General features: G+C 50.1%; 1 pseudogene; it reads left to right on the plus strand.

Annotated features, from left to right (window-relative positions):
- Window positions 1-4390: 4390 nt before the first annotated feature.
- On the plus strand, window positions 4391-6662 carry LOC149324869 (uncharacterized; annotated as a pseudogene).
- Window positions 6663-23337: the final 16675 nt, after the last annotated feature.

The raw sequence follows: 23337 nt of genomic DNA on the forward strand, positions 1-23337 counted from the left end.
GCGGGTCAGAAGCCACATTAGTAGGGGTCAACGCATCAACTTCGCAAGCAGATGAACGGTCGGTAGCGTCGAGGTCAAATAGTAAGTCCAGAGGCTCAAAACGGCCAACGCACTCTCCACGAAGAAAAGTAACTTCGTACGAAAGTGTATTGAAGACCAGAAGTGTGTTGGCACCATTGCGCAAGTCAAGCACGGCGAATGGCAGTGAGATACGGTGGCGGCAGAAAGCAACGTCGGAAGGTAAGAAGAGAACGGTGGCGTCGGCGGTAGAAGCAGCAGAGAAAGGAACGAGGACAGCGCTAACCGGTGAGATAGTAGTGTCCTGAGCGACATGAAGTTTCGGAACAGCACAAGGACCCACGTCATCAAACGCAGCGGCGGATGGCAGAGCGCATGGCACGGAAAGTTCGACGTGAGGGCGAGCGCAGTCAATCATGGCATGATGATGGGACAGAAAATCCCAGCCGAGAATGATATCATGAGAACAAGTGGTGAGGACGATGAATTCAATAAAATACAGGTTGTTCGCAATTACTACTCGGGTGGTGCAGAGAGCTGTGGGCTGAAGATGCTGTGCGGTGGCGGTACATAGCGACAAACCGGAATGAGGCGTCGTCACCTTGCGAGACAGCGGCAGAGTTTTTGGCTGATAACAGATACGGCGGCACCAGTGTCTATAAGAGCAAGCGTCGAAACACCTTCCACGATAACGTCAATAACGTTCGCAGGGAAAAGAGGACTTTGACGGTGAGCGGAGTACGCAGTTCGTGCTTCGGGAACTGCGGCGGTTAGTTTCCCTGCTCGGCTGAGAAAAGTCGGCGGCGCATGGGCGAAATGGAGCGGCGGCGGGGTGACGGTGAGCGACGAGACGAGGAACACTGGTGGTCAGAAGGTTCAGGTGGCGGCCCCGGCGGAACTCGGAAGTAGGGCACCGAATAGGACATGCCCGTATATTCAGGCCCCGACAGTGACATGCGGCGTCGAGAATGGCGGGAGACGTGCCCGTGAATGCCGCAAGCAAAGCATATCGGACGGTTGTCCGATGTGCGCCATGGCGAGGTGGGCGGCGCAGCTCTACCAGTAGTGCGTGGCGAGCGCATGATGGCCGAAGGATACGCATACGCCGTGGGAGGTGCTGGGCGAGCCACAACTTCGGCGTAGGTGCGAGGCGCCGCCACAATGGGGTGCGGCGCGAAAGCGTCAGGATAACTCAGCGGCACAGCACTCGGGGCAGGTGGAGTTAGGGCAGCCTCAGAAAGCGCCATCCGGGTGGCGTGTTCGCCAAATGCAGCCGGTACAGCCAGCGATGACAGCGCCGCCCACCGGCAGGTAGCAGCCACCATTAAGGCTGGTTATAAATATTCATTCAGAACGACGGCTTGACATCGCCGCTATGGCGCAGTGGATTATAGGCACGTGTTGCGTATGGAAGGTCGGCCGTTCGACTCCGCTCTCTTTACTGTAATTTTATTGTTTTTATTTATTTCATTTTTTAATATTTTTCCCTTTTAGGTCGCAAATCGTGATGCTTAGTGGCTTATAACGCCGTATAAGATTTTCAAAACTTTTACTGCATACTTTTACACAGATTATTCACAGCGCTGGAATATCAGTTTTGAATTTAAAATAAATATTACATGGTTAGTAACAATAGGTTGGTATATACTTTTAAGCATTATTTAGGGAATAATTATCCCTTTTAGGTAAGCCGTTGTGACAATCTTCAGTCACCGTGATCAATTCACCGTGGTTTCAAGCCTTGTGGCTGTACAGGCTGCAGTTGGCGAATACGCATCCGGGCAGCGACAGGAGCTGGAGGATGGCCGGAAGGAAGAGCTTCCGAGACCTGTCGCTGGATTTCATGTCTGAGCTGCGGCGCCAGAAAACATGATGGTTCGGGTAGAGAGGGTAGGAGAGATAGCTGGCGGGCAACCTCCTCGCGGACAAATTTCTTGATTTCGGCATTGAGGTAGGAGGAGTCGGGTTCCGCGGCCAGTAAGGCGAGCGACGCGTCAGGAGGGTGGCGAACCAAAACGCGTTGCTTCCGTAGCTCGTCGAAACTTTGGCAAAGTTCGTATACCTTTGCGATGGTGGTCGGACTCCTAACCACGGCCATGTTGAAGGCGCCATCATCGATGCCCTTCATGACGTGGCGAATTTTATCTTCCTCTGTCATAGATGGGTCCAATCGTTTACGTAAATCGACTATGTCCTCGATGTAACTGGTGAAGCTTTCACCGGTCATCTGCGCTCGCGAACGGAGACGCTGTTCAGCGCGAAGTTTGCGAACGGCGGGCGGCCGAATACTTCGGCAAACGTAGTTTTGAACACGGACTAGGTGGTGATGTTCGACTCATGGTTCCGATACCAGAGGTTTGCGACGTCAGTAAGATAGAATACGACGTTGTTAAGCTTCAGAGCGTCGTCCCACTTGTTGTGCCGGCTCACCCGTTCGTAGGCTGACAACCAATCTTCCACATCTTTGTCGCAGCTGCCACTAAAGATAGAAGGGTCGCGTTGACGAGAGGGACCAGAACAGCTGATAGGTGGAAGCAGGTCGCAGGAAGCAGGAAGCAGGGTCGGGGGCTGCTGGCTTCGGTCTTCCATGCGAACGGACACCGTGCGACTGTGGAGTTCCAGGGCGACTTCGCGGGTTGAGATCGTTGCACCCTCCACCAAGTGAACAGTGCATTTATTAGTGGGTCACGCCGACCAACGCACGCAGCGGTCAGGTAGTAGCAAGACGGCAGAGCCAGCCGAAGGAAGCAGCTCCAGCACGAGCCTCACGCCGGGACCACCAGCGATGACGACGAAGTGCGGAACCGCGGAGACGTGCTCTTCTTCTTACAACAGAAACGAACAACTTTTCCTAATCCACTTCATTGTCGTAGAGATGGATAGGAACTCTGCTGCCTGATCGGACGAGTACCGTTTTTAGAGGCGACGAAGTTACAGTATCTAAACCATTAGGCGAACTTCTGGCCGACTACCCTAGTCTGTGGTGTTCGTTGGGCTGAGCACACGAAAGCACTTCTTGTTTATGAAGTGGAGACAAACATATAGATGCGTCCTCTATGCACTTCGCAGACAGCGTTGGCAGGGAAAGTTTATGCGTCAGAACATGAGCAGTACTTGGCTGAACAGCGTGCTCAGTGGACCAACTTCAGATGTAGATGGCATAAATGTGGCAGGCATAAGACATTCGAACAGGCAATAGAGACCTTTTAACCCCGGAACAAGAGTGCGGCATTCCCACCCACCACATATCAGAGAGCATACCGCCTCTAAGCTTGTAACTAAGAAGCAGCAGTCAGCAGGCATTGCTTCTAATCTTTATTCTCGGCCCTCTTGCCTTTCCTCGAGAAGAGCAATATTCTTCTACTGTTGCCCCTTATTTCCTTCCGTTTACACTCTACCCCGAGTCTAAAAGCATCGCCCCTCCTCGCGCTTTTTATCTTTCTTTATTTTTTCTTTGAATCAACAAGAAGCCTTGCCCTCTATTGTCTCTCTCAGCACTGCACTGAACGTCGGAAAACAAGAAATGCAATATTCGATTCCGCTGCCGCGTTTCGACGGAGACAAAACGCCCCAGGCACATGTGTGCAAGTGAGATGTCAGTGCACGTTGAAGATCTCCACGTGGTGGACATCATTCCAGAGGCCTCCACTACGACACTTGCTTTTAAGCAGTAGCTTCACTACTAGAGGTCCCGAGATAAGACCACCGTGCGTTGCCGATCACCTTCAAGGCTCAGCCAAGGTCAAACCTGCAATTTATAAGTTCGGAAAACCGGTGGATGATCAATAGTCATACCAATGGTCAATCAGTTGGACAGGTCAAGGGGACAAGGTCAATGGTCAAAGTCATTTCAAGGTCAAGTCGAGGTCAAATCGAGGACGCGTCAAGGTCTACCACAATTCGGTCACGTAATTGACTTTGGGCTCGCCGAGGAGCCTAAACGCGGCGTTTCCGTGACAGGGCGTACGTCACGCCATCTTTAACCAAGTCTGTAAGAGAAGGAGCGTTGGCGCGCCTAGGAATAATACCCCTGTTACACGGGCACTTTAAAGGGCGTTAAGGAAAACGGCAGTTGGCCGTAACGGCCGTTAGGCGGAGTTACACGGCAGCGCCAGCGCCGTTGGAAATCCAAACGTGATTGACATCAACGGAGCTCGCCGGTCTCCGTTCCGCCGCCGTTTCCGTCCCTTTCGTCGGGAAGTAGGCAAGATGGCAGCCCCCAGCAGCAACGCGTCCCCGCTGCAGGCAAGCGCGCCGGCGCAAAAACGCTTTGCGTGGACAGCGTCACTGAGGCATTTACTGATTAACTTGTGGCAGGACCACCTGGCCAAACGGACGAGGGCAAAAACACAACGCGCCCGTGTACTCAAGAATGACTGCACTCTTCAATCAGCTCGCAAGCGAAGAATGTGGGCACGCTGTGTGCGTGACTGTCAAGCAAATAAAGCACAAGATGGAGAACTTGGCCCAGGCTCACAAGTAAGTTGCTATGAATTTATTAGTGATTTTTCAGCCGACAGAGCGCCTTGTCAGGCATGTTCAATGAAATCTGGCGCCCCGCAGGGCCGGACGTGTGTTTCAATGCCATAGGCAACGCCGAATTTTGCTTGACATGAGCTCGAACGTGACTTTCTTTACGCTTCGGGCTGATTGTAATGTTCATGCAGCAATGCAGGAATAGAGATCACAGCTTAGCGTAGTACAATTGGTTATAATATGTAGCCCTTTGCCGTAATCTAGGCATGACCAGCGTAGCCTGACAGAACGTATTTGCGCCGAGAAGTCTGTTCGATCAGAAAGAAAAACGTACGTAGGCCAGACTAGACGCTGCTTGAACGATCGTGCACGGGAACATAGGTTATCGCTAACAACGTGGGAGGGATCTAATTTGCAAAGCATTGCCTGTCCTGGAGTGACTGTCGGCCACGGCTTGATGAGATTAGAGTTCCGGGCAAGAGACGCGATTCAATCGCACGAGAAAAGTTATGGAAGCTTACTTCATAATGAAAAGAGGAGATGCATGTATAAGTGATTCTTCGATTGTACTATTCAATAATGAGGTAGCCTTTCTCGGTAAGATGATCTAAGTTTAGGCCTTGGTGTGTCAATGATTGCCACATGATGTATCCTTGCGCTGCTCATGCTCAAAGTGCATTCTTTCCTCCTTTTTCCTTTAAATACGTGCTGTGTCCTTTGAATAAAATCAGTTGTAAGTTTACGCTCGTCCCGTACCCTGTATTGTGTGTGTTTGTGTTTCGTGCAACTGCCATGTCTGAAGTATGGAACCAACTAGCCCAACAACACGTTCTACATTCTCCCAAACTTATGTCTTGACATTGTCTATAGGCTAATAACTTGTATCTTGACTATCAGCTGATTTTGGTCGAAGCCTATTGAGCTCGCATCGTAATTCAACAGCGTTGTCCTTGTTTCTTACCTCTTTGCCTGCTGTTTTAACTTACAGCACAAGGAGGTTCATTGTTCTTGGAAGCTTGTACTTGTGCTGAAAAAAAAATTCATGTTCATCTCTTACGACATAAAGAAGTGACTCTTAGCTGCACTTTGCTTTTATTTGAGAAAGGAAAGCACTGCTGCCACTGGGTAGGCTGCAACTCAGAGCCCATTTTACAAGCGGCTTCACGCCTTCCTTGGAAACCTTCCTCTGAATGATAGAAGCCTTGTACAGGAGAGCTTTCAGGTGCAACATTTGTTTATTTTGGTTACATGTAAACACTTGAAATGGACTGACAAACCGAAATTGTTTATTTTGCTGGCCAAGTTTGTCGCCGGAGACGGATGGCAGCAAAGTACAGAGAATTTCATGTTACTGAAACACATGACATGAACATAAGGCATTGTTTTGTTCAAGAGTACTAAAAATGCACAGATAACTTCAATAAGCTTCACAGTCTATGTAGCATCGAAATCATTGCCTAACATTTCCGACATACTGGATGGCACAATACTTATTACTTTTCTTGGAGTTAAAAAATAGGGCGAGATAGGTAAGGATGGTTATGTTACAAAAGGGTACCAGGGTAGGCTGTGTGCTTTAGGGTGTACCAAAACTCTTTTAGAGAAAACGGCAGCTATTGCATAAAATTCTGGTATATCGAAATCTTTCTCCACGTTATGTGTACCACTTTCACTCATCATGCAACGCAGTAATAATTCCTTAGAAGCAACATTCGGTAACTTTCCGTTCTTCTTCTTTTCTTAAGCTGGACATGGTGGAACGGCTTCCAGAGGGTGCTGAGATTATTGCCTCACAGCCACCCTCAGAAGCGCCGAGCAGCCTAGACATCACAAATGTCGAGGCCTCGACCAACGAGGCGTTGGCCAGTCTGGCCTCGACCAACGAGGCATCGACGAGCCAGGCATCACCACCTGCTACCTCAGCCGAGCAAGGCCACACACGGAAAAGGCGACAGCCGACATCATCAATGGAGAAGGTTGTGCTGCTGCTGGAAAGGCAAGAAAACCGTGCCAGAAGGATGCCCAAAAAAGAATATAAGTTGGCCGAAAAGACGGTCAGTCTCCAGGAGGAGGCGAATGACATTCACCGCGAAATGGTGAGCGTTATTCGCCAGTACTTTGAAGGCCGGCAGGAGCGTCAGCCTGACTGCCCACAGAACGGTGAATAAAAGACCAGTGTGCACACGTGCTCCAAAAATTGCCACAAACTTGCCCAGTCTTTCACGTTCTGTTCATTGTTCACAATTGGATGCATAAAACAAAGCTTTTCAAAGTAGTGATGACTTCAATGAACAAATGTGCTTGGCCAAAGCACGTCGGACACTTTCACCTGACGAGCTCACTGCGTTGCTCACACAAACAGGATGCGGAAGCTCCCCGGCTGCTGCTTCAGCACTCCACTGTGTGTCGCACTGATCACGCATGTGTTCCCATACATTGTGGACGATGCAGCAAGCTCGCACAATGCTGTTCACATTTTCATTATGACACTCAATCATCTTCAAGACCCTGAATCTAGCCTTCAATCTCCCAAAGGCATTCTCAACAACACGCCTCGCTTTTGAGAAAGCGTAATTGAACGTTTGCACTGTAGGGTTGCTTGCACTCACGTGAGGGAAAGGCTTCATCAAGTGACGCTGCAAAGTAAAGGCCTGGTCACAGAGGAGGACCACTCCTATTGGCATCCCGTCAATATTTTGGGTTGTTAGAGTGAAGAGATCACTTCCTACTAGGTCCGGTAGTACCGAGCCTCGGTACACTGCTGCGTCATGATTGCGCCGTGGAGACCCTACATTAACAAACATGAACTTGTAGTTGTGGTCTACTAGACCACAACTTGTAGTTGTGGTCTACAACAGCAAGCAAAATTATGCTGTACCAGCCCCTGTAGTTGTAATAGTCCTGCGCGTTTTCTTTGGGTGACGAGACTTTTATATGGCAACCATCCATCGCGCCAAAGCCCTGCGGAAAGCCTGTGCATTCTTCGAACTGTCGCACGTGATTTCTAACATTGTTCAGTGACGGAAACCGCACAACCTGGGGCTCGAGAACATCTACGACAACGTCACAAAACTCGCGGATGATCAGGTTCACGGATGGCTGGCCCACGCCGGAAAGATGCGCCACAGTCCTTTCCTCTGCCGATGTGGCGAGTCTGTACAGAGAGAGGGCGACGCGCTGGTGTAGGGGCATGCAAGCTCGCATGTTCGTATCCTCTCGTGCTAGTGAGGGACACAAGCTCACGATGTATGCAAATGTGGAACGGGTCACGCGAAAGTTGGACTTGAAGTCTTCATCCAACAACGTCGGCACGGTGGTGTTGTACCAAGACGGTGGTCTGGAAAGCGTCCACACATTCCTTTGCCTGGCAGACATCGCCACAGCGAGTGCAGCGAGGCTGCAACACCGCCTCTCTGCCGCCTTCCGCTTCTTCTTGACATACGCTTTGTGAACGCGCACAGCTTTCAGTTCTGACCTTTTTGCTGACAACAACGCCTCGTAGTGCGCAACCAGAAGTAAATTGGGTGGACTATCACGGTCCCATTCATGAAGCGGCCGGCTAAGCGCCATTCCACTGATCTGCTCGGGTTCATGTCGCGAAGTCGCACCACGTTCAACACAGCACCTGCTGAATCGCGCAGACGGTCACTCGCGATGCGAAAGAAAAAAAGAAATGCACAGTGGTGCTGCGGTTAGTACAAGCGACGGAACGTGAAATGGGACGCTCCACCACATTGAAACCACAATAACCAGTACTGTAGTACCACAACAAACGTAGCTATTTTGCAACGCTCTAAAAAGGATTGGATCGGCTAAATAAGCTTCTCCGCTTGTTTTTCAAGCAACCCTTGCAAATAATTAGAAAAACACACTCTACAGCATGTAGCGCAGAAAATAATTAGAGAAAAAAAAATGTTTTTGAGTTTGCGAGGTAAAAAGTTCAAGTGTCACGTGATAAATCGCCGAAACGGAACTGAACCGACCCAACATGTAAAGTGCAGTGTGAGCGCAGCCACCACCGTTCCGTTCCCACGGCCGTTACGGCGTTCAACTGCCGTTTGCGTTAACGGCCGTTGCAAGTGCCCGTGTAACAGGGGTGTAGTCTACATGCGGTGTTCAGCCCCGCCACGGTGGCTCAGTGGTTACGGCGCTCGGCTGCTCACCCGAAAAACGCGGGAGGCGAAATTCTAGAGGCCCGTGTACTGTTCGATGTCAGTGCACGTTAAAGAACCCCAGGTTGTCGAAATTTCCAGAGCCCTTCTATACGGCGTCCCTCATAGCTTGAGTCGCTTTGGGACGCTAAAACCCCAATAAACCAAACAAAACCAAATATGCGGTGTTCACGTGCTAGGCCATGACGTCAAGCCCCCCTAAACCAGTACATAACTAAAGTAGCACCGGCGCGCCTGGCACGAAGTGCACATATGGTGTTCACGTGCTAGGCCGAGCCGTGGGGGCTACAGCAGATGCGCGATTTGGCACGAATTCCACAAGTAGTGTTCACGTTTTCACGTGTTAGGTGCCTGAGCGGCAGCGCGCTTGCCCACGAAGGGCTGTTCACGTGCTAGGCCGTGATGCCATGCGTCCAGGCGAGAATAAATAGCAGCTGTGGAGTATCCTTGCAGTCAGAGCCATGGAGTCCAGTACTGAACAAGGGTGTCTAGGCTCTAGTTACAACGGGCACTTGCCCTTGTCTGGCCCCATCTAAGCTAAATAAGCGTTTTAGCCTAGAACTAACCCAGTTTGAACCAAAGCATACAACTCAATGTAGTACTTACTTTGATCTCGTCATACATACATTAGGTTGGGGCAACCTATCCAGAAATAAAAATAATAACAGATCTCGTCTTACAGATAGAACCAATCCAAGCCTCGCTTAATGTAATACCCCATTCCTGGGGCATTTGAGATATTGATAATAAAATGTTTCGAAGATTTACACCAAGACAAAGGTCTTTACCGACAACCACAGTTTAATCGTAGCTGTCACCAAGAATCATCAACAATAAAAGGCATTGCTTCACGTTAGAAGTGTGTTCATTAGTTAAACAACGAGACAGTTTAAAATAGTTAACCTCGATTAAGCTTTGGCTAAACCCACTGAGAAGCGGGAGCTTCAGATGGTTTAGCTCCAAAATGCGAAAGAAACGGTCAACGAACAGAATAACAAGGCTTTGCCAGGCTAAAGCATCGTGATGCTGCGCCTTCTATCTCGGTTTAAACAAAGCTAAAGCACTATTAATTTTATTATTTCACTCCCTTCTTTATCTCTTCCCTTACGCCGAAGTTCGGTTATGTCGGCCAGGTTCTGCGTCAATTCCTTTCTTCAAAACCAATTTCCAGTTTCCATATTCTATTAATTCACACTGATCGAAACACGAATGTTACTTGAGAAAATTTCTGTAAACAGTATGAAGCACAATAGATGGCCTCTCCATGCAGCCATTAACGGCCTCAGTGGTAGAAAAATTACCATGTGACAGCTCTGCACGCTGCACGGTGACGGTTATGTTGCAGAAAATAAAGACCTGCGTTGCCATGTGCTCTGTGGTTTCATGTATGAATCCCTCAACTAAGCACTGGTGGAAGCGATTATTTCAAATTGTAAATTTACTTTGTTTTTCATTATAATTTATATTGTAATTTATCGCCTGTTTTGTCTCGTCGTTCCTTTCATGGTCATATTCCTGGACTTTGGCAACGTTCATACACTCCGGTTTAGTATCGACCAAGATTATGGTGAACTCATCTGCTCATGCCGAGGATGGAATTTGATGATGCAGAAGACGTCCGATGCACATCTCGAGAGTGTGTTGAAGTAGGATTCACTGCGTGCTCGCACTTTGTCATGCACTCTTTCGCAAAGAATGTGCGAGCACACCGTCCAATCCGCTTTCAGACAATAAATTCTCATCTTTAGAAGGTACAGATTGGCACCGTCATTTTTAGCCCTGCGCCCACCATTTCGTCTTTACACTTGTTCTCGTTGTTTCTTTCACGTCATTGGTTTTATCTTCGGTATTTATGGTTGCACCCTCACCATTTTACAGTGTTTCTTGTTGGCATTATCTTCGCTTTTATTGTTTTAACTTTGGTTTTAGCTTCGTGGCTGTTATTGATTTTCATCTAACCACCTCTTTTTTTACCAGTTGATGGAATGTGGAATGTTTTCGCTGTTTCTTTGCCTCTGCCCATGTTCGGGCACCTCGATGATATCGTGCAGTGAATGTGAGATTCTACGCTGAGAATTTTTTAGGTTTTCTTTTGTGCTTTTGCTAGGTGGTGGGGGTAGAGGGTTGAAAAATATTTATAACCTTTCGAATAAAAGTCGTAAGTTTATGCGCTGGTGTGTGTGCCCCTTCCTCTGTCGTGTGTTTTTTCGCGCAGTTACTGAATACCACGCTACCTATTCAAGCCTGGAGTGACAACCTATTTTTAATTCGTGAAAGACTTAACAGCATAGCAGACAATTTACAACAAGGTAATTTGAAAACGATAGTCCGTGGTCCATTTAATCAAGCAATTCATTCATTCTTAATTGCTTATTTTAGTGGTTCAAGCAAAGGTCTTTCCTGTGGGACTGGCGGCTTCACTACAAATGCATGCAGTGCTGTGCCTGCTTTCACTCTAATATTTAGCTCTTATAAGCAACTGCGTGGTGGTAGCTTATGGTGATGCTTTTTATTGGTATTCACGCAAAACTATCAGAACACTCATTTCTTATTGATTGCTCGCAAGGGGTACAGCACCTCGATATTCTAGTCACCGTCCCGGCACCCGTGTCTTCTTTTGTCCTAATTCCGTTCTCCTAATCAAGTTTCTCGCTTATCCCAAGCCACAGCTTTCTTCCCCTGGTACCCACGCCGTCTATCCGCAATGAGGGCACGGTACTTGCGCCACTTGTCGATCTTCTGCTGACCCCCAATGTTGCACCGGCCCATACCGTGGCCATGGTCAAAGGGATCATTGTGTCACTGTCGTTTCTGAACTTCGCCTTCTCGACCCAAGGACTCTCATCCGGCATTTTCGTGGGGGCGGACTCCCGTCTTGGTTGCTTTGAAATCGCTCCTCTTGACACTGACCGTTTTCCAACTACTGCAGAACCCCATCACGCTCCCAATCCACCGAGTGACGCGGCCCGCCGTATCCTGTCAGCTTCGTACTCTTTTCAAGTCTGTTATCTGAGAGCTTTACTTGAAAAACAATATCATCATCATCATCAGCTTGACTACGCCCACTGCAGGGCAAAGCCCTCTTTCAAGTCTCTCCAATTAACCCTGCCCTTCGCCAACTGCAGCATCGTATCCCCACCAACTTCTTAGTCTCATCTTTCCAGCTAACTTTCTGCCACCCCCTGCTACGCTTGCCTTCTCTTGGAATACACTTCGTTACACTTAATGACCAGTGGGTATCTTGCGTTCAGACTACATACCTTGCCCAAGTCTGTTTCTTCTTTTCAATTTCGACTAGGATATCATTAGCACTTTTTGTTCCATCACTCACTCCGACCGCTTCCGATCTCTTAACGTTACACCCACAATTGTTCTTCCCGTTGCACTGTGCTGTCCTTAACATAAGCTGAACTCGTTTCGTTACGCTCCACGTTTCTGCCCTATAGGTGAATACCGGCAAGATACGGCTTTTGTATACTTTTCTCTTGAGAGATATTGGTAAACTGCCATTCATGATTTGAGAAAACCTCCCATGTGTTCTCCACCCCATTCTTATTCTTCTAGTTATTTCCCTCTCATGATCCGGATCAGCGGCCTCTACCCGCTAAGTAGATGCATTCCTTAACCACTTCCTGCTCCTCCCTACCATTTGTTAACTCCTGTTGCTTGCCAGACTGTTGAACATTACTTTTGTTTTCTGTATGTTAATTTTAAAAGCCTACAGTTCTGCTCTGCCTATCTATCTCAATGATCGTAGTTTGCATCTCATCTCCTCAGTGATTTAGCAGGCAATATATCTAGTGAATCGTAATGGCATGGCGAGATCGTGTCTCCCTGCCTGACACCTTTCCTCACTGGAATTGCATTAGCAACTTTATTAAGGATTACGGGAGCTATAGATTCGTTATTTTGCATAAGACTGTTACATCAGTACTTCGCAGTGTCTGCGTGACTGCTGAGGTTTCCGCTGAGTCGAAAGCTTTGGCGTAATCAATGAACGCTCTATATAAGGTGGGTTGTATTCTGCACCTTTCCATATCACCTTACTGATAATATCAGTATGGTTCATTGTCGAGTATCCTTTACGAAAGACTGCCTGATCATTGTGTGGCTACTGCGTTTCTGTTTTCTCATGGTCCGAATCAGTTCTTTTTCATAAGAAATATATGTCGTTTTGCAGTAATCACCTTGTCATCATGTTTGTTAGGAGAAGAACTTTCCGACCATTATCTCGAAACTCCGCTGCACGACTGTGCTGCTTCTCGCACACCTCCCACGTTTACAGCCTAAAGTTCCAGGTCAGCGACATTCGTGCCATTCACGCATTGCGACCTTTGTGCCGCGGCCCCGCAGACAGCTATGTCACAGCTGCTGCAGCTGCTACTACCTAAATGGGCAGGATTTTGCGGCATTAAGATATTTCATCATGTATTCTGGACTGGTGTTCCAAGTAATCTACGTAATCTTAGCCGGCACCCTCGCCAAGAACCACAAAAATAGCGCTAGGCGCCCCAATGAGAAGGTGCAAGAAAGGGTGGCGTATTGTAAGGTATTTTTTTTTTCGTGGTGAGTGAAAAATAAAAAGCATGGGACTTAAAGGTGATCCCCAAATAGCAACCTTGAAAGCAGGTAGGCCGCTTAGGTCACGTGACCGTGTGACGTTATAACAACCTGCCCACCAAGCAGGTGGCAGCTAGTGTGACGACCCCACATAATGCGCAGGTCCACACGGGACGGAGAGGCAAGAAGACACCGTATGGCTCAGTTTAAACAAAATGATGTAATCAATAATTATACATGGTACAACAGAGGCTGGGGTGTCCGAGCTTACGTGGCGACGCCGTCATGGGGGCGATGGATGGTCTCCGGAGTTGCGATCCGTCGGTGGCTGGCAGAAGCTGCGCGCCGTCCGGCTTCGGCGCTGAAGGACCCTTTTTCGTGAACGATCTCGTCCTCTGCGTGCCTTTCGTCCGCACTCGCCAGCTATATCTGCTCCGCCGGCCACGCCCGATCTCCTGTCTTCCCGACTGGAATGTTTCTTTCTTCCTCCTTTCCACGGCGGCGCCCTGCGGCATCCCCGACATCCGTCGTTGGAATGTAGTTTGTCTCCCGCCGGCAGCTTTCTTCTCTTGTCCTTGTACGGCCAGGCATGCCTAATTGGGCTGGCTTTCCCTCCCGCCGGCGCCTTTGCTGTGGTCGCTCGGACAATACCTCCGGCGCGTCCCCGGCCTTCGCCGCTATAGTGGTCACCTACGCTCAAGGAATTTCGCTGGGGTTACTGCTGACAATGGCCCTAGACATTCCTGCTACACTAATCCGCTGAGGCTCGGAGGGGCATTCCAAGCATCCCACTTCCCATGGTCGTCGCGAGGTTGTCGGCCTTGTTGATTGTTCACGGTTGAGCACAGAGAAAATTCCGCCGAAGGTATGGGCCCTGGTAGCTCACGCACGGAACGTCACACTCGCTCACCCTCCAGAAGAATGTTCTCCGAACATTTGAGTCCAGGCAGCTCCCCTTCTTTTTCTGAATCGCCTCGCACATTTCGTCCGACAAAACACTTTTCGCTGCACACAACACCACTGCACTGCACCATATGCCGCAGCTGTCATAACTGGCGTCTCCAGGGGCAGCACTGATCTTCTTTCACAGACAAACATGAAACTCAGCACCCAAGCCTCTCTTTGCTAGTCCAAACTGGACGAAATAAATTTACCACAGTTACAAAGGAGCTCCCACTTCCAGCACAATCACGGCACAGACAAAAAATATATAGATAACGAAAGGAAGTCGGGCATGTTCTGCATCCTGTGTAAAAGTGTTACTTAATGACAGAAAGGCTTAACTAGCAACTCCGATATTTTAACACATAAGCACATAGCAATGTTATGAGCTGCAGCATTACACAGTCTTAACCAGTCCCCAACTCCGCTTTGTTTACGCCATTAGTCCGACTTAGCTTTCCGATTTCGAAGCGGATATCGGCGTTCATGAGTCGTACCAAGTAATTCTGTGACCCCTTGTCTGCTTCGAGACTCGCGAGGGCTCGTGGCAGGAGCCTCTCCTGGCGTTATCTGCGCGGCAACCTCGCGCGCTTCTTCCTCCAGCAATGCATGAAGTAAATCCGGTGGCATTCCTGCCGTAACCTCTGGCGCTTGCCGAACAAATGCAGGAGAGGGCGTTTCTTGCGAACAATCTGCGCGCTCCGCTTCACTTCGGTCCCCATCAAAATCTGCGCTTTCCCCCTCCTCATTTCGTGAATACTTAACCGGTGCCGACTTGAGGCGATTTGCGTGTATCCTTATCAAGCGGCGGTTCACGTCTCGGACCCTGAAGTTTACCGGAGAAAGCTTCTCGACAACCTCGCACGGTCCTCTCCACCTCGTCTGGAACTTACGAGCCAACCCAATCTGTCTTTGGCAGTTTTCGATGTACACGCTGTCCCCCACCTCAAACGGCGCGTCTCTAGCACCGCGATCGTGCACCTCCTTCCTGCGCTTCGCCGCTTTCTTTAAGGCCTCCTTTGCGATGTCCCTCGCCACTTGCAAGCGCGATTCTAGCTCAACCTTATAGTCGTCCAGTGAAGCGTATGGGACACGACGGGGGCCCTCTGGCACTTCACTAGGCTGGTCCGGGTCTCGGCCGTAGAGAAGAAAGAATGGCGATTCGCCCGTGCTCTCGTGTGCTGCGGAATTGTAGGCAAACATTGCATACGGGAGCCACAAGTCCCAGTCCCGCTGGTCGCGCGAAACAAAATGCGACAGGAACCCGGCCACGGTTTGGTTCAGTCGCTCCACCGCGCCGTTGCAAGCCGGATGGTACAGTGTTGTCTGCTTCTTAGTGATTTTAAGCAGCTCGCAAACTCTCCTCATTAGCTGCGACACGAAGTTCGTTCCCCGATCTGTCAAGAGTTGCCTCGGAGATCCATGTCGGAGCACGATCTGTTCGACAAATGCTCTTGCAACCGTGTCTGCCTTCTGATCTGGGAGTGCTACCGCTTCCGCGTATTTTGAAAGGTGATCGACAAATACTAAAATGTACCTGTTTCCAGAAGTGGTCGTGGGCAATGGGCCCATTATATCCATACCTGTCCGCTCGAAGGGAGCCGAAACCTCAGGGAACGGCTGAATTGGTGCTGGCCTGCGTCCCTTGGGCGTTTTTCTTTCGAGACAGGAATGACACTTCGCACAGTAGTCTCTAACATCCTCTCGCATGCCACTCCAAAAGTACAAACGCTCGACGCGCCTGCGTGTCTTCGCTACGCCAAAATGACCGGCGCACGGCGCATCGTGGAACGCGCGAAGAACCCTTTCTGTCCACGACCGAGGTATGACGACTCTCTCCCAAGCGGTTTTCTCTGGTCTCCCTTTCCTGGTTGGCCTCGTGCGCCGACACAGGGTGCCGTCTTTGCCAATGAAATAACCTAGCTGTTCGGGGTGAGATGGTGCGCCCTCTAAGCTTTCGATTATTCGCTTCAGGTCAGGATCTTTGCACTGCTCTGTGCGTAATTCGGCGGGGTCGACTACGGGGACAAACTCATCTATAGCTGACACGGCAGCTGTACGGCTGAGCGCATCAGCATTCAGATGTGTCTTTCCTGACTTGTGCTCCACCTCAAAGCAGTATTCCTGCAGCTGTAGATTTCATCTAGCGAGTCGCGAGCTAGGGTCCCTGACACTCATCACCCATTTCAGAGGATGGCAGTCTGTGACTAGCTTGAATTGGCGGCCGTAAAGGTAGCATCTGAAGTGCTTTACTGCCCAGACAACGGCGAGGCACTCCCTTTCTGTAGCTCCGTACTTCTGCTCTGTGGGGCTCAGCTGTCGGCTAGCAAAAGCCACGGGATGTTCTTTGCCCTCGATAACCTGAGATGACACAGCACCAACTGCGAACTTTGACGCATCTGTGGCCAAAACGAAGGGCAAATTAAAATCCGGGTGGCGCAACAGCGGTGCACTCATTAGCTTCCTCTTCAGGGCCCCAAAAGCATCCTCCTCATTTTTGCACCAGCGAAAGGCGACATTTTTGGCTGTTAAGGCAGTGAGCGGCTTAGCGAGCTTGGCGAACTCCTCTATGTGCCTTCGGTAGTAACCGATCAGGCCGAGAAACTGCCGGACCTGGCGGACACTAGTCGGGGATGGAAAATCCGAGACACACCTTAGTTTCTCAGGGTCCGGTCGCACGCCGTCAGCTGAAACAATGTGCCCGAGGTATTTCACCTCGTTTTTGAGGAATTGGCACTTAGAAGGCTTCAGCTTGAGACCAGCTCCTCTTAGTCGCACCAAAACCTGCTCAATATCGCGCAAGTGGTTCTCAAAACTGTCACTGTATATGATTATGTCATCCATATACACGAAGCACAGCTTCCCCAGAAGACCCGCCAGGATAACATCAGCGGTACTCTGCCAGACAGCAGGGCTGTTGACCAGACCCATCGGCATTCTTTTCCATTCATAGTGCCCTGAGGGCGTGTTGAAGCCGTTTTCTCAGCATCTGCCGGATCCATTGCTATCTGCCAGAATCCCGCCGCCATGTCCACTACCGTGAAGTACCTGGCAGAGCCCAGCTGACAAAGCGTCTCCTGTATATTGGGAATGGGGTATGGATCGATGCGAGTTACGGCATTTAGTTTGCGGTAGTCCACCACCAATCGATACGAGCCATCTGGCTTTTCCACCAATAGTGCCGGTGCTCCCCATGGTGACTTTGAGTGTTCGACAATGCCGCGATCAATAAGGTCCTGCACCTGCCGCTCCATCTCCTCACGTTGGGAGTAAGGAATCCTGTACGCACGTTGGTAAACGGGCGATGAAGTGCCGGTTTCTATCCTGTGCTTTATAACGCCACAGCAGCCCAAATCCAGGTTGGACGCGGCGAATACCTCTGAGTAGTCGTTCAGCAAACCAGCCAGAGCCTCCCTCTCCCTGGATTTTACGTGGGAAAGATCGAACAACGCATTTGGAGGAGCCGAAGGACTAGCATGCTCTACAGTCGCGAGTACCGTATCGGTGGGCTCATGTGTCTCTATCGCAGAGGTGAAGAAAGCCAATGTTTTGTTCCTGGGAAGGCTCAGTGGCTGCTGGCTACAGTTAACCACCCGTAGGGGCACTCTGTGGACGTCATTAACAGTCACGAGGCACGCGGCTGCCTTCAGTCCATTACTAAGAGAGTCGACCGGTTCAAGCACTCCCACGGCGCCGCTCTCTACATCTGCAGGCACATAAGCGTACAAAATGTGCTCCGACCACGGAAGGACGACAGCCTCATCGACCAGCTTCACGGCAACCCGCGAATATACCTTCTCTAATGATCCCACTGTTTGACGGGTGTCAATATCGGTACTGCGAACCTCAGCCCTGCTCCTGTTCAAAAACGGAACTTTTGAGCCCCCCGCATTAACTTCTTCTTCAGAGAATGAGACTACTACCTTCCCTTTTCTCAAAAAATCCTGCCCTAATATACCTGACACTCCGTTTGGCAGAGACACCGAGTCCGGGCATACGTAGCAGGGGTGCTCCAATGCAATTCCGCCGAGAGTGAAGTGTAACCGGTAGAGCCCACTTATGCCAAGAGGATCCCCCGTTATGCCTACAAATTTGGTTGCCATACCACCAGACGCTTCCAACACCTCGCGATCCCCTTTCCTTCGAAGCGTGTTAAAGCTGCTTTCCTTAAGCAAGGTCACCTTTGACCCCGTGTCTATCAACAATTCCATGCAACAACCGTTTAACTTGCAACGCACAACAGGGCATGCCTCGTCGGCCACACAAACCACCACCACCTCATTAGCTGCTGCTCCCTCCCCACACTCATCAGGATGGGGAGGACAACCTAGTTTTTTGTCCCTGTATCTGGACCCTCGCTGTAGGCTTGCTTAGGGCGTGTCTCGCCTGCTTCTCTTTGTGGCTCCCCACGGCGCACGTTTGGGCAGAACCTTGCGATGTGTCCGCGACCCTGGCACGCGAAGCACGCGATTTCTTCGAAATCTCGCATACCGCGCCTGTAGCTTTGTGGCGGTTTCCGGTTTCCAGCGAATGGGCGCCGTTGAGCGCCCGCTTCAACCTGGCGTTCCACCTGCTGAGATAGCAGCTGCTCTAAGCGATCTAACCGCTCTGTCAAGAGAGCAACCTCAGGGTTGGGCACCGCTCTCTCTATGACGCGTACTCTCGCTGCGGCCGCCGTTAGCGCCTCATTTCGTTCCTCATCCAATGCGGACGCCACGGCTTGGTCGAAATTGCTCGGCTTGCGCGAGAGCACGAACCGGCGCACGGGGTCTTGCAGACCAGCCACAAACAAAGCGGTCATTTCCTCTTTAAGTAGTTCCTCCGCGTATTTCTTCTTTAGCTGGTCTCCTTCCTCCTCCCTACTCAGCGTATCGCGCGCTAGGCGCTGAAGCCGCGACGCAAACGTTCGCACGTCCTCCCCTACCATCTGTCCGGCGCCACGGAACCTCTGTACCCGCACATGACGTGGTTCAGTGTCGAAATGCTCGAACGCGAGCTTCTTAAATTCCGCAAATGATTTTGTGGATTTTACTTTTTAGTCTCGCCAAGCAAAATCATGAGCAGCTCCTGCCATCTTACACCTCGCCATTCCCAGCATTTGAGCATCGGACCATCCTCCCATGGAAAAGAAATCGCAGATTGGAAGCCCTGTCTTATCCCCCGTAAACGTCGGAATGACGCTTCCTAATGCCAGCATGCTTGCTCCGAGCGACGGCTGTGGAGTGGGAGCTCCGTCAGTTACAGACATTTTTTTTCCGCTCCAGCCCTCCGGTTCCTCAAGCCTCTCAAATGGGGGTCGAAGTCCCACAATCAGTCCCGTGATTCCCCTTTCATTACAATTTTGAAGTCATGAATGTCGCAGCATTCAGAGGACATTTGCTTTTGAGACCCCACTTCTGACACCAGTGTGACGACCCCACATAATGCGCAGGTCCACACGGGACGGAGAGGCAAGAAGACACCGTATGGCTCAGTTTAAACAAAATGATGTAATCAATAATTATACATGGTACAACAGAGGCTGGGGTGTCCGAGCTTAAGTGGCGACGCCGTCATGGGGGCGATGGATGGTCTCCGGAGTTGCGATCCGTCGGTGGCTGGCAGAAGCTGCGCGCCGTCCGGCTTCGGCGCTGAAGGACCCTTTTTCGTGAACGATCTCGTCCTCTGCGTGCCTTTCGTCCGCACTCGCCAGCTATATCTGCCCCGCCGGCCACGCCCGATCTCCTGTCTTCCCGACTGGAATGTTTCTTTCTTCCTCCTTTCCACGGCGGCGCCCTGCGGCATCCCCGACATCCGTCGTTGGAATGTAGTTTGTCTCCCGCCGGCAGCTTTCTTCTCTTGTCCTTGTACGGCCAGGCATGCCTAATTGGGCTGGCTTTCCCTCCCGCCGGCGCCTTTGCTGTGGTCGCTCGGACAATACCTCCGGCGCGTCCCCGGCCTTCGCCGCTATAGTGGTCACCTCCGCTCAAGGAATTTCGCTGGGGTTACTGCTGACAATGGCCCTAGACATTCCTGCTACACTAATCCGCTGAGGCTCGGAGGGGCATTCCAAGCATCCCACTTCCCATGGTCGTCGCGAGGTTGTCGGCCTTGTTGATTGTTCACGGTTGAGCACAGAGAAAATTCCGCCGAAGGTATGGGCCCTGGTAGCTCACGCACGGAACGTCACACTAGGTTAATGATTGGTCACTTGGGCAAAGGAACCTTGGCAAATCTGAGCCAAGGCAAATCTAAGCCAAGCACCTGCAATCACAGTGCAGCGCTTAACCACAGTGCTTAATCGCTGTACCACTGCGCCAGGAATGGTATATGAATTCACAGGTATCTATTGACGTATAATAGGCAAAGACCTTCTCTACATTTGGGAATGAAACCATTACGCTCTCAGGTGATACCCTTAAGGCGGAGCGTGTGTCGTCCAATTTTTTTACAGTGTGCATTGATGGCTAATTAGCTTAACATACCTTGCTCGCTATTTAAAGGTTGGCTTCGGGAAAAAAGTTTATTTAGAATAATGTACATCACCTTGCAAAACAGTTTGCTGATGTGTTTTCAACGAGGCACCGTCTGTGTAGCTTTCTTTAAAAGCTCTAAAAGAAACTGCGAGTAAATGCAAATATACTCCTTCACAGTGGTGCTACTTTAGCGCATATGATACAAATTCGCTTAACTTTTATCCCGCGCACAGTGAGAACGCAAAGCTCTGTAAAAGAACAAGTTTAGCTGACACACCCGGTATATTGCTCAACAATATAAAACAGCGATCCGCTCTTTGTACCTTCAGAGCTGGCGCTGGTTTGGCAGTGGCAGTGATTTAGCTATGGTTAAACCTGGAGGAGAGAAAAGCGATGGAGAGCTCGCGGCAGCGGCGGCGCCCCGGCACGCTAGTTATGCGCCGCTACTGCGCATGCGCAACTGGCGAGTGCGACGGCGGCACCTCTGAGTCACCCGCGCAGCGACGGCGGCGCGCTCAGCTGTGCGTCGTCCGCGCGCATGCGCAGTATGGCCTTGTCTTCAGCTCAGCAAAATGACTCGGTGATTCGTGTAGTGTCTTTCGCAACAAAACTCTTCGTGCCCACGCACCCGCGCATCCTCGCCGCCGGTCCTCAGCGTCAAGTCTCGCTCGCTTGAAGCACGCAAGCTTGGGTCACGTGAAGCGACCTCGCGCTCTCACTAGCTCGCTCTCACTAAGCTCGTTCTCTGCGGGGCGGGGCTCCGTCGTCCAGCCCGACGGAGACGTAGAGCAGGAGCCAGCGGGTTCTGCTGCCTGATTTCAGCGAGTAAAATCGGTCTAAGAACACCGCTCTTTCACAGCTGCCGGCGCGACGCAGGCAATTTATCAAGGGAAACGCCGGCTGCGAGAAAGTGGCCCCAAGAGAGCTCCCGTCGGCAGCCCTAAATAACGTCGCTTTGACGTTTGAGCACAAAAGGGTCAATTTCTGGTGTATCTTCTCGTACAGAGCCCTGGAAACGCGCAGGGAAAATCGCGTACTGATCCGCTGCAGTGTACGATACCTCGACACCATCTTCCTCACTTCTTAATCTCAACACGTGACGGTGGGGTGCGCTGTGTCCATACGTTCGGTCGTGTGTCGTCGTGCAAAAGTTAGCTATCAGAATGCGTTGTTGGCAAGGGCCGCCCTCCTTCTAATGGCTGTATGGAGTGAGAGCCGTCTAAAAATCGCAGCGAGTGCGGCGAAGAGATTCTCCCATTTGCTGTTGAGGTTGTATAGATTGTATCTAAACCCAGGTTTCCGCTTTCTTTTATCACCGAACTTTAACGCCCGACGGCACTCCTGTCTCGGTGGAACGAGTGTCGGCATGTCCGAGAATTCGTTAAGCAGAGCCCGAACCCCACCTCTAACCCTCGCCTGCAGCTGTAGTCCGTCGTGTGAGAAATTTACAGCGGAAATTGCATATGGACAAGGGGTCAGGAAGGGAGTTGTGTTTCACATAGTCACAATACTGTTATTCCTCTGCTCTTCACTGGAATACAAGGCTATCAAAATAACAGCGCGCCCATTGGTGCCAGTTTCCTCGTCAGTGCGTGCTTAACCAGTGAAGCTAGCAAAACATATGCGTGCTTCATCTGAGGCACTTTTCAGAACTAAAGCGGATTAGATACAATGACAGGTGTGGTTCTCATTATGCTCCAGATGATGGGCCGTAGATGTCTTTTGGTTAGGACACTTTCTATCGCCAACATTTGAGGTCATGGGCACCCCCACGGCAAAATTCTTAATGACGGGCATTCATTGTTTTCCGCTTTCCACTCCGCCTCGCATATAGAATGGCAATCAGAAGTTTGGTATAGCGCCTAATAAGTTCCAAGCGGGGCACACTGACATCGTGCAGCAACTAAACATTCAATGTAAACCTTTTTTTGAAACTTTTATTTCTTTATGCTTTCTGTGTTTTTGGCCCACGTGTATCACAGAGAGCAGACTGCGAGCTGCATGTCATTATTATCAGAGGAAGTTTCTTTCGCATTCCTCCTGCTTTTGGAAATTGTTGCAGTTTGCGCAGCATCCTCCCCACTTGAAGGGCTCGCATTTGCTGGCCGTAGAGTTGAAATAGTACTTAGGCACAATCGCCTTGCAAGTCCAACTTTTTGAGGTTGCTTGCAACCTGCATGAAAGAACCACCATGATCTCGCTATAACTCCACCACCGTGGGCATGAACGTTCACACACATATTTCTTTCCTGATTAAGTTCTACATTTTAAATGTTTAAATGGTAGTGCCTTTAAGCAAGAGAATTCACTCTTATTACAATTACTTGCCAGTCCTTCTGTGTAGCGAATGCATGTTATTGCTTAAAAATTTAAAATTGCCTTTTAACTTGTCCTTTTCAATTCACTCTCATACTGTCCACTAATGCTACAAAGTTTGAATGTTTCAGCGGAATTATTTGCGCTCTTCAGCACAATTAAAGGCAGCTCAAAATGATCAAAATAGGCGCTGCGCACCGATATTTTCTACATCTTTTTGAAGCTAAGGATACCTCCCCCCCCCTTAGCTAAACATTAATTCGGCTTGATTGCATAGAGTAAAACTTGTTTTTTTAATTGTGTGACAAGTATTAACCAACGACATCAGGATGCAATCTTAAAGTGCGCAAAAAGTTTTTCCCCTTTTCTATGGTTACCTACATCTCCGCACAGAAAGC

This window comes from Amblyomma mixtum, unplaced genomic scaffold, assembly GCF_055824585.1.
Source record: "Amblyomma mixtum isolate Tamu unplaced genomic scaffold, ASM5582458v1 scaffold_13, whole genome shotgun sequence".
Taxonomy (NCBI): Eukaryota; Metazoa; Arthropoda; class Arachnida; order Ixodida; family Ixodidae; genus Amblyomma; species Amblyomma mixtum.